Below are 12309 nucleotides of genomic sequence, written 5' to 3'. Positions count from 1 at the left end.
GAATATTTTCGAATATGTATATGTACATTCGACTTCGGCGGGGCACGAAATGTGGTTATCTATAGTACTACAGGTAGATACCAGCATAGGAAAAGCTACCTGGCTATCTCTGGATCGAAAAACCACCACCAATCGTGTTGTGATAGAAGAAAAAGACACATCTCCAATGTTTTAGACGAGCATACGCTCCGAAGTCCCAGCATACACTCGGACCACTATTTTAGTGCAGCCAAGACAGGCAGCCGTCTCTGTGCAGCATAAAACGCACGTGAACAAACACAAGGAAGGTTTGACGTCGAGAAGCTGCAATTGCAACAGGCAGCCCAATGATTTTCTACCCTACTTGCACTCCTACTTTCTAAGAAAACTCATCAGCAACTCCGTATAAGGGAACTGTGGGACGGCATTTCAAGCTCCTTACGTGCAGCTGCAAACGAAACCATTGGCTTTCGGAAATGGCAAAACTACAGCTGATACGATGAGGAGTGTCGTGTCGCAGTGGAGGGAAAACAGACTGCCTGCCTCGCAACGTTACAATCGACGACCACACTTGCGGGATGGGATAGATACCAAGAGTTGAAAAAGGAAGTTAGACATGGGTTAAGCTCGAAAATTCTACGAAAAGATGAGACGACTAACAGAAGGTTTCATGACCGGAGATTACTCCTGCAGAACCCCTAGAGGTGATCTAGTGACGGATGCCCAAAGCATACTAAAATTTGGGGGAAAACATAACAAGAGGAGATGGTTAGCCCGATACCCCAATCGATGGACGATGGAGCGATGGAGGTCCATTGCCCGACCATGAAGTAGTTCGAATAGCAACGGCGGGGGCCAATAAATTACAAGCTGCGCTTTCAAATATGGCGGCGAAGAGATGATAAGAGGCATGCATCAGCTTCTCAGCAAAAAGGAAGAACGACTGACGCGCTGTAACCGCGGAAGCGATGTCTACGACAATAAAGAAGAAGAAGACATCCGAAATGCAACCCTTTAAGAGACTTCAGAATTTAGACCAGTAATAAAGTATTTTCTTAGGACTCTCTTGATATATAAAAAATGGTGTTTTGCTTGGATATTTGAAATTAGATTTACATTCGTGAGTCTTCAATGAGTCCAGGTTCTCCGACTGGAGTTGTGATACAGACTTAGTGCGTATAAAAATCGTATGAAGCTACTCGAACACTTGGAGATGACCAATAGCTAAAGTTTAATTGAAACATAAATCAAGGAGTCTTCAAAATTAGTTGAACCTTTAATATAGGCAGCAATGTCTCCTGGTAATCCATACCTACTTACGATTATCCATGTCTATCTAAATACTTAACCAAGCGCTTGTTTACTGAGCATACGGATAAGAGTCTCAGTTTCGAAGTGAAACGAAACTTTGTTGACCTCGTCAAAAATGAAAATAAAATTGTAGACACACATATCCACCCTATCCTTCCACTTTAAATGTGTGTAAAATCCCTGTGTCCCGTTAAACAATCTGCTATCGATTTAAACTACTAAGGCTAAATGCTGCAACCGTTTAAGCGTCGATTTTCAAATTGAATGTAATTGCTGCTTAAATTGGCCATAAAAAAATGTTCAACCCCGAAAATGTTCGAAATAGGGTTCGCCTCAGCAATGGCAAGTTTGCTCCCATTCACAAGGAACGACACTGCGCTTTATGTGTGTACGTCGATTTATTTTCGATTTTCTTTTTCGTTCGAGGGTGGAATGGTCGGATGGTTGTGTGCGCTTCACGTGCACCATAAACAAGACTGAATAATATGTAAGCGAAGAATTTGAAGAATTTCTCAACATGCGCACATTTTATACGAAGTTCACCCTCTTTTCCAAGTTTTACAATTTTTTTTTTTGGCTGAAACTTTTGTAAAAACGTTTCATTGCAGAATCTTTCTATTCACTTATAACAAAGATAACTATATTGGAGTAGTGGATAAGCGAGAGGGTTCTGTTTGACTAAGGTTCTGATTTTGTTTCTAACTTAAAGGCCACTTGCATATGAATATTGAATATATTTAAAAAACCTCTAAATATATTACGAAGCCTTTGTGAATATCAACCATTCGTAATAAGGCCAGGTATCCAGGGTAGAACGGGTAGAGGTTCCCCGATAAATAAACTAAACATGGGAAACCAAAAGATGGAAAGAGAGCCAGATGCCGGTGGGAGAAGTGGCTACTACCACCGTCGGACACAGCGATTTTACTTGCTGTACCGCCAGCGGCAATTCCTCTACTATGAAGGGGGCAGTTTACAGTAGTTGCCGTGCTACTTCCAAACCCCCTTGGCAGAGTAGAGGTGCTACAGTCCGTGAAGGCTCAGACCGCAATTGTGTAAATTGTAAACACAATGGAAGAAGAAGATCTGCTGCGCTCTCCGGTAGATACCAAAGGTGCTATTCCAGCATTAAAGACTAAGTCGAGGACTAAACCCAATAAGGTAGGGTTAAAAGCAAAAGTGCAACGAGTCACGAGAGGCTTTGCTGCAAGTCCAACCGGACGAAGGAGGAAGAGGAAAAGTTGGCTTAGGCTACAGCAAGAATGAAATAAGGCAGGAAATATTACTCACCCAGGCGCAATTCATATCCTCGGACCCAAGATAGCCAAGTGGCATCTAATCGTAGTACTCATCGACCGAAGCAATCACTTTGAACAAATCACAAAGAATAAATGGAAAGCAGTGGAAATGAAACTATTTGACTCGTTCTTCCATTAACTAAATGGAAACCGGGCACGTCTATGGCAACTTTCTATGGTCCGGGGTCAAGATTTTAAAATGTAAGGATGCTCCCTTACTGCTATGGGTAAAGTAAGCGATTGCAAAGACCTTTGGAATGGAGCCGAAATAGTGGACCACAGTTGCATTCCAACCATTCCGTTAACGAAGGTTCTCATACCTCGAAAGGTAAAACCAGAAGATGCTCTGTTGCTTCTCAGGAGACAAAAATCCTGATGTGCTGACGAAAGTTTGAAGGGTGATGAAGGTTACGAACTCAAGCGAAGAAGATGACAGCCAAAACTACATCCTCAAATTAACAACTCGGCCGAGAATATATCATACGAACGGTTTGAGAAGATGGCTTGAGGCATAGGTAGTATGTGCCTTCGTGTCGTGAAGCTCGACCCTTAGTGGATTTAGGTCCCTTCGTCTTGCCTCCTCGTCCACTCACCGAAAGAAGCATTTTTGGGCGACAAAATAACGCATGTATGAACCGGGTTAATACCCATAATTCGAATACAAACTAAGATATCTTTACCGAGTCCTTACTATTTCTAAGCCTCAATCATTTTTTAAACTTAGGAACTTACAAGTTGGCTTTAACCGAACTCCACAAATCAATGATTATCGAAATCGGTCTACACGTACTTGTGAATTGTGTCATTTGATTTTTTTATCATTTCTTCTTCAATTTTTTAATTAAATTTATATATGTATGTATGTATATATTATATATTGCTTGCATAATACTTATTGATGTACACAGCTATGCCATTCAGTTAACCACTATTCTTTAATAGATTATGAAGCCATCCAATTAAAACTTTGTCATTGAGAAATATTACGTCTCAATAGCAATTGAATATTAACAACCAATATCCTATCCATTTAAATATTCAATTATGATGTCCTTAAGACTTTAAGACGTAATATAAAAAGTCTCAGTTTCTGGCCTCACACCAACACTTCGTAAACAAATAAAAATGGAGACACTTAAAAGTGTGAAATAAATGCAAACCATGGAATTTGAATACCTTATTAATTTATTTGCATAAATAAATATTTGATATCACTTAAATTTTAGAATCCCAACAATAATTGAAAAGATTATTTGCTTTTACATTTGAAAACAAATGGACATTTCGCGCCTTCGAAGTTATTAATTTAGAGAAATTATTCAATTTCAATTAAATTACTAAGATAAGAAAATCATTCGCATTATTCAATTTATTGAGAAATGTATGAAATACTACTGTGGGCAAAATATAGTAAGACTTTTTAATTTAATTTTTCGCGTAAACCCCCTTCCGTCGAAATATTTTTTTTCATCAACTGTTGATCAATATTGGAATATTGGAAGGATCAGTGAAACCCATTTTGAAAGGAGGAATACCATTGGGTATTATGCGATGTTTGCGCGAGGCTTCTGTACATCAAAAAATAAAGCTGATACCTTATTTAAAAAATCTCGGTTGCAAAAAAATCACTATTGTTTTCATATCCTTATACCGCTGAAGTAGAGAGCCGAGTGGCAGATGCTGTCTTTTAAGCAAAATTGGATACCAGAATCATCTTCCCTCTACCAGACCACTGCAGTGTCTTCCAAAAGGAAATCACAGCAATTAAAGAAAGTTTGTTGTTCTGAGAAGGAGTGTGCTCACAGCAGGGTATATATTGTATTTATATATACAGATAATCAAGCGGCTTTGAAATCATTAAAGTCTCTCAGCGTTGCATCAAAAATAATGGAAGCATACCTTGACCTCTTAGTGCATCTAATATCCGATTTTACGATAAATCTACAATGGATTCCAGGACATAGTCATATTCTGTGAAGCAGATGAACTAGTTAGAGCAGGCATTACACTACAATAATACACCGGAACTGGAAAAGAGGGAATTAATATGTCTCTGGTTACTTGTAGACATTTAAACGACAAAAATTTTATAAATAATAAATAATTATACGCTGAGTCTCGGTGGAGTCAATCCTGTACTTTCTCAGGCAAACATGGCTTGATTGGAATATGGACGAATATGCTGAATATTAAAATTCATAAAGACTTACATAAAACTCTAGTAGGAATGCTATCAGATCACTGTATAATTGGCAGACTGAGCACACCAAAGAATCGCTATTTTTGAAGCTCTCAGAAGGCCGCAAAGCATATTTTATGCGAATGCAAAGCTTTGTACAGGAAAAAAGTTGCAATTATCGGTCGAGGGTTTCTTGATGATGTTTCGGAGATTACACCTATATATACAATTTTTTGTATTGATGAGCTTCGTAAGACGTGGTGGTTCAGAAAGGGCATCGTAGTGTGAAAGGATTTTAGTACCGGTGATTTCACGAGGTGTCTTCTAAAGGCCTAAATGGGTCGTCAGACATCCATCCTCCATTCGACATACTGTATATACATAGATACACAATATTTTCTTCCTCCTAGGAAACTTCTTCTTTTCTGAAACCGCCGAAGTCGATCCATTATACGATATAGTCATATATCAAATAGATCGAATTTAATTATAATCTGAAGAACTAGACATCAAAAATCGTGAAGATGCTTTGTCAATAAAAAAAGCTCTCTATAGATTGACTTGATTTTGATCGATAAGATATATGGCTATATCGTATATTGGACCTACATATGTATATCGGCGGTTTCGAAAAATAAGCTTTTTACGGAAGAACGAGAATCCATTATCAGGAATGAAGAGTGGCTGCCTGCATAGTTGCTTTAAGAAATGCTCTTCTGAAGGGTATTATAGCTGCCCTATGGTTTCCAATAATTCCATATCATTACGTAAATCTGAAGGATCCAGCGAAGCTTGAGTTCTAAAAAATTCTATCAAAACTTAACGGTACCAACTTTTTAGACTTTTTAACCATCTAACTTTTCGCTGATCACAAAGCTTTGTCGCCTAACCATTTCAATCATCGGAAAATCTCTTAAAGCTTTCAACTGCCGAAATGCCTCGGGCAGCACAATGCAATGAAATGTTGACGTCCTTTGAAACTTCAAGGATTTTATTACCGTGTGTATGTAGATATATACATACATATGTATGTACACAATGTGCAAAGCGGGGGCATATGGCTGAACCGACAGTATCCCTCAAATTTACATGGTCGTAATTTTTCGTTTGTTGAAATAACAACAAAATGAGCATTTAAGCCGCACGAGCACTGAGTTAAGAAGGATTTAACAAACGCCACAGGAGGTGGCTTAGCCGCAACGACAGCGACAGCAACAACAACAGCAGCAAAAGCCAAAGCAAACACAGTGCAGTGATGATGACGATGGGAGCAACTTGCGACAAAAGCAACAGCATGGCAGCACTGTGCTGCTGTTCATTGGCACTGTGGTCGTCGTCATCGTCACTTTGCCAAACGCCATATTTGTGTTGTTGTACAACGTTTCTTTTGCCGTTGATTTGCTTTTCTTAGCGTTGACAGTGTTTCAACGGCTGTCGTTATTGCTTCGTAACATCAACAAAACACCGCACACAGCGCGCCCAATGACGCTCCCACACACCAACACAAACACACATACACGCGCACATGCATAGCGTATTTATAAAGCATATATGTATGTGTATGTGTGGCGTGGCTGTGAAAACACATTCGGGGGCGTTCGAGTCAAATGAATGCTACAAGTCCACCATATTGTGTCGATGCCGGAGGTTGCGGCTGCGGCAGGTGGCAACTATGTGTGTGCATATGCATGTATGTGTGTGTCCATGCGGCTGGCGGTGGGGACGTTTGAGGAAAGTGTTGGTGGCATGGTGTTGGCATTTCTGATGCCACGCTGGGCCAATGCATCACTTCCGGACCTGGTGCTCATAATCTTTAAGCTTTCCGCGTTGATGACTTGCTGAGTTCAACTGCTGATAGGATGTAAGCATGTGCCGGTATGTACATATGTATACACATAATATACATAAGTATAACGGTATATTTGTATATACATATGTACATTTGTAAGCATATATGAAGTCAGCAGTTGCGGCACACACACATACATACATACATACACATAAAACCATGATTGAATGTTGACAGCTGTTTTTGTTGTTGTTTTTATCGTAGTTGTTGTTGTTGCGCACTCGCTGGCTGATTGAGTTCCAGAATGAGGTGAATGTGTTTGAGAATTGCTGAGTTTTGGCTTTTCGCTTGGTCGGATTTCACACATACGCAAACACAAACACATAAATCTTCACACACATATATCATACATATGTATATTTACATACAAATATACATTTACATACACTCTTATCAATATGCCATATACCATACACGCACACATTCGCCGCCACCGCAGGGGAATGCAGGCGAGCATGCAAAATGCGCAAAGTACTTTCTATATGAAAGTAGACTTTTGGCAAACACTTAAGCGTGGACCCCACTCCGCAGCCCACAATGTTAATTTTTGTTTTTTTTTTTCTTGTTTGTGGACTTATTGTCCACTTTTCGTTGCTCTTACTTACTTTTCAGTTGTCAGTTGTTGGCTCAACAGCTTTCATTTGCGCTCTTTCAGCTTAAATGCCTTCGGCTTCATGCCGTTTGACTCGATTCTTAAATATGTATATTATACATAGATATTCTTGCTATTGATTCGTTGGACTGCCGTTAAGCGCTGTGATTATCAGCGTATTTGTATGCGAGCTTTCATTATTTACTTTGCACTGTTTGTTGTCTTGCTTAGCTGTCATGGTGACTGACATCAAGAAATGTTGAGCTTTCCAAGCATATTTACTCTTTTCAGTTGTATAAAATGCAATTCAGAGCTTTTTTAGGAGTAATAAGAATTTGAAAAAAGTAGTCATTGTGGAAAATGTTAGTTTTGGAGATTACGTAAACGTTCATACTCAAATTTGATGCTTTTCAAAACAATTGGAAGTTGAATTTTAAGCTATTTTCTTTAATTTTTAAATTTTACTTTTCCAAAAGGAAAAATATACAAGTAACAAACTGTTCAAATGTCTATTTTAAAACATTCCTATTAAATATATTGCTATTATCGATTTTTGAATACATATGTATTTTAAATTCAATGTAGCTTATATTATATTATATTATATTTCCTCTGAGCCAGATATATATAGATTACTATTATTTTATTTATTTGATCCTGTGGAACGAGTTCATGGTGAACTGTAATCAAAGAAAACGTTGAGTTTTATATTGATTTTCGACACATTTTGATATGCTTTCGGTTTCCACTCATTTTTGAAGTGCACCATTCACTAGATTGTTGGACAGTTTCAATTTATAAACCCACGTATCGTCAGAATAGTTCATTTTAGCTACGGTGTCAAGCGTCTCATTTACTACCTTTACTCGTTGTCCGTTTTGCAAAAGATTCAACATATGGACACATAGCACACGCTTAATATACAAATTATGAACAAAATTTGTTGACTCAATGTATCTCATCTAACGAGGTGGATGGGCGATTCACATGAATTTTCGATGACTTCACGACTTTCACAGCAACATTTTCAACGATTCTATTTCAAAATTTCAAGAAAACTCGGGAAAACCAAAAAAAAGTTTAATTTCACCCAAAAGTTTTGTCATTGTGGGATAAAAATAATTTTCTTATATTTTTTTCAGACTCGGAAAATAAAAAAATATATGTTAAAAGTATACGATCTCAAAATTTTTAGCTGATCTCTTAAGTCAGAAGTTATCAGACTTGGTGGGGCGGTGTCAAGCACACTGGTCCTTCGCGGCCTGGCTTGAAACCTTCTGTTAGTCACCGCATCTTTTCATAGAATTTCGAGCAGTATCCCTGTCGGCCAGCTTTTTATCTACCAATGTGTCTCGCTTTCCTATTCAACTCTCGGTTTCTATCCCATCCCTCATGAATTGTGGTCGATTGCAGTTTTGCGAGGTAGGCAGTATGTTTTTCTCCACTGCGACTCGGCACTCCTCATTGTACCAATAGTTTCGTTTGCAGCGGTACGTAAGGAGCTTAAAATGCCGTCTCTCTTGTGGAACCTCCATAGGTGATTTAGCGACTGATGACCTGAGCATACTGAAATTATGGAGGGGACACTTCTCCAGGCGATGTACCCGATTCTCCAATCGATGACGATGGAGCAAACATTTCATTGTCCGACCATGAGGAAGTTCGAATAGCAAATTACTCGTCTGAAGAACAACAAAGCGGAAGGAGCCCAGGAATTGCCGGCCGCGCTATTCAAATACGGCGGAGAAAAACTGATAAAGATCATGCATAAGCTTCTTTGCAGAATATGGTCGGACGAAAGCATGTCCAACGATTGGAATTTAAGTGTACTCTGCTCAATCCACAAAAAGGGAGACCCCACAATCTGCGCCAACTACGGTGGGAAAAGCCTCCTCATCATAGCATATAAGGTTCTATCGAGTGTAAAAAATATAAAGCCAACCGTCAGAAAACTAATTGGACCTTTCCTGTGTGCCTTCAGGCCTAGAAAGTCAACAAGTAAGGGTACAATCTTTTACAAGAGTATACAGCTGCCATTGATTCCAGACTGTATAAGAAAGCGAAGCGTATGGGTCTGGCAGTGAACGAGGGCAAGACAAAATATTTCCTGTCATCAAACAAACAGTCGTCGCACTCATAACTTCCATCTCGTAGATACATAATTTCGTCTATCATGGAACCAACCTTAACGCCTACAACAACGTGAGCCTTGAAATCCAACGCAGAATAGCTCTTGCCAACAGGTGCTACTTCCGACTGAGTAGGTAATTGAGAAGAAAAGTCCTCTCTCGACGAACAAAGATCAAATTCTACAAGTCACTCATCATCCCCATCCCTCTATATGATGCAGACGCATATACGATGACAACATCTGATAAGTCAGCGTTACAAGTTTTCGAAAGAAAGATTTATGATCCTTTATTTATTGGCAACGGCGGATACCGCAGTCTATGGAATGATGATCTGTACGACATATACGACGACATTGACATAGTTCAGCAAATTAAGAGACAACGGCTACCTTGGCTAGGTTATGTCGTCCGAATGGATAAAAACACTTCAGCTCTGAGAATATTCAACACAGTACCTACCGAGGGAAGCAGATAAGGAGTAAGACCTCCACTCCGTTGAAAAGACCAGGTGGAGAAGGACCGGGCACACTCGGAATCTCCAATTTGCGCCAAACAGCGAAGAGGAAGAACGATTGACGGGCTGTTGCGAACTCGCTTATAACCATGTAAGAGATGACACCGGCAATAAGGAAGAAGAAGAAACTTTCTACAAATGTTCATCAGAAGTTGGTGCATTCGCCGTGCTAAATGTCAAAAATGTGGAAAATTGTTTATTTAAATATTTTTTTAGTAAAATGTATGAGTATGAGAATATTTTCCGTTAGTGTTTCAGATTTTATTTACGGCTGGTAGCCACCCGCCATTCGGTACACTACTAATCACCCATAAAATGTTTCCGACAACTACGAAAACTTTATTATTTTACTTATTATACTTTCCGATAAAAAAATTCAAAAAAAAAACATAACTTTTGAGAAATTAATTTAAAATCTGAAGAAAATCCATGTTGGCCCAATTTTTCAACAATATCAATCAATTTCGTGTTCACATACATACATACCTACAAGGTGCGAATTCCAGTACAATTCACCCGAAACAATATTTCAAATTTCATGCACATAAATATTTGAAATCTGTGAAAACAAACGAAATGAAAAACAATCCGAAGAGAGAAGTGCATTGTCGAGACTTTCACTCAATTATCACTTCAATTGTCTTAATCACAACAAAGCACGAACGAATATTACTTTCGGCACCTCAGAATACAATATAAATAAATACTTGTATGTATATATAAGTGCTCCTTCCTACATATGTACATACACATACATTCATGGCTGCTTGAAAACCTATTACTCTAATTAAAGCAGAAATTTGAATGAGCACAACTACCGTTACGTAAGCACACGAGCATCTCTTGAGTATATGTGAGTGTGAGTGGGGCTACGTTACACCTACATACCTATTGCATCTTCATCGCACGGCGGAGACTGCCAACCTTCCTGCCACGTTGCGTCGCCACCCGCATTAAGAGCGCCGCGAAGAAGCACGCAAGGAATTTTACACAAAATGCTGCCAGACTGGCGTTAGACGCTCCTCATAGGTAACAGCGGGATGCAGCGGCACACAGCGGGCCAGCAGCGTGTAGCCGGTGGAGGAGTAGAATAGTCGGAACCGTCGCCAGTGGTAGCCAGTCAATGGCACGTGGTCGGTTGGTTGAATGGTCGAATGGACGGCTGGACGGACGGTCGGTTGTGTGAAGAAAGCAATGTGGCAGCGCTACAACTCGTCCGGAAGAGAGCGCAAATATCTACAATCATAATCTCATAAATACACGAGCACACATACTCGTACAGGGGCAAGTGTAAATATACAACAATGTCTGTGTATGTGTGTGCGTGTATTTTAAATGAAAGAAGGTGAAAATCTGCAGCAACAGCAACAACAACCGCACATTTTCCGCATCGGCAACTGATCAACTTTAAGTGTTCAAGTGAAAGAATTACGAGAATACACCACAGCCGAGACTGAAGCCAACTAAGGCCGACTAAGGCTGAGCTTCAACGGCGGCAACGACAAACTTATGTATACGAACGAACACCGCTACATAGCTGACGAGTGTAAACGATGCTTTAATTCATTAACAATACAATCAGCTGTTCACTACAACAACAACAGTAACAAAAATTACTACTACAACAACAAGGTGCTGCTTAAATGAGGCTATGAATTATCGACGGCGAGTTAAAACACTCCTTGATATACAATATATAAGTAGATATTTGTAGCATATATGTACATATGTATGTGTATATGTACCACGTATGTACGTGTATGTGTGTTTGTGTGCATGTCGCTGACAATGGCGGCTGTGCGGCCGAGTGGTTTCTTAGCTATTTTCGCCTTTTCAGCCTGCCATGTTACACAATTCTCGCCGCGCACGCACACACCTCACTATTTAAGTAGCACAACGCGCGTTGATGAATGTCTACAACAACAGCAAAGCATATTTATCTTTAATGCTTGCAGTTGAGCGGCTTAAATCGCTGCCTTTTCACATATAAACGCTGCATCAGCGCATTTAAAGCGTCGCTGAAAGTAACGAAGACAGCAAGTTTGCAATTTTTCCGCTGTCTAAAGTGCCGTTAAATGTTGGAGAACAATCTTATAAGAAGCTTATAAGTGGGCGTATTTTTACAACTACTTTGCAGCTACTTTGAGCGGTGACTTGCGTTGGAAAAATCGCAGAAAAATATAAAAATCAAGACAAAGAAAAAATAAAAGAAATAAAGATAAAACAAAAACAAAAAAAAAAGGAAACAAAAAAATAAACAGAGGAAAATTCAAAAAAAAAAAGCAGAAAAACCAAAAACAGTTCACAAAGGAAATAAAAAATGCAAAAACACAGCGCCAAAGACACAACTCAGTTAACGGGTGTGCAACTTTTTGAGGGTGTATTAAAGCGAAACCAATAACAATGTTTACGACGTTGTTGGGCTTCTTCTTTTTTTATTTTTTTCCTTCTTACT

Source organism: Bactrocera dorsalis, chromosome 5 (genome assembly GCF_023373825.1).
Source record: "Bactrocera dorsalis isolate Fly_Bdor chromosome 5, ASM2337382v1, whole genome shotgun sequence".
NCBI lineage: Eukaryota > Metazoa > Arthropoda > Insecta > Diptera > Tephritidae > Bactrocera > Bactrocera dorsalis.
This window is presented reverse-complemented; position numbering follows the sequence as displayed.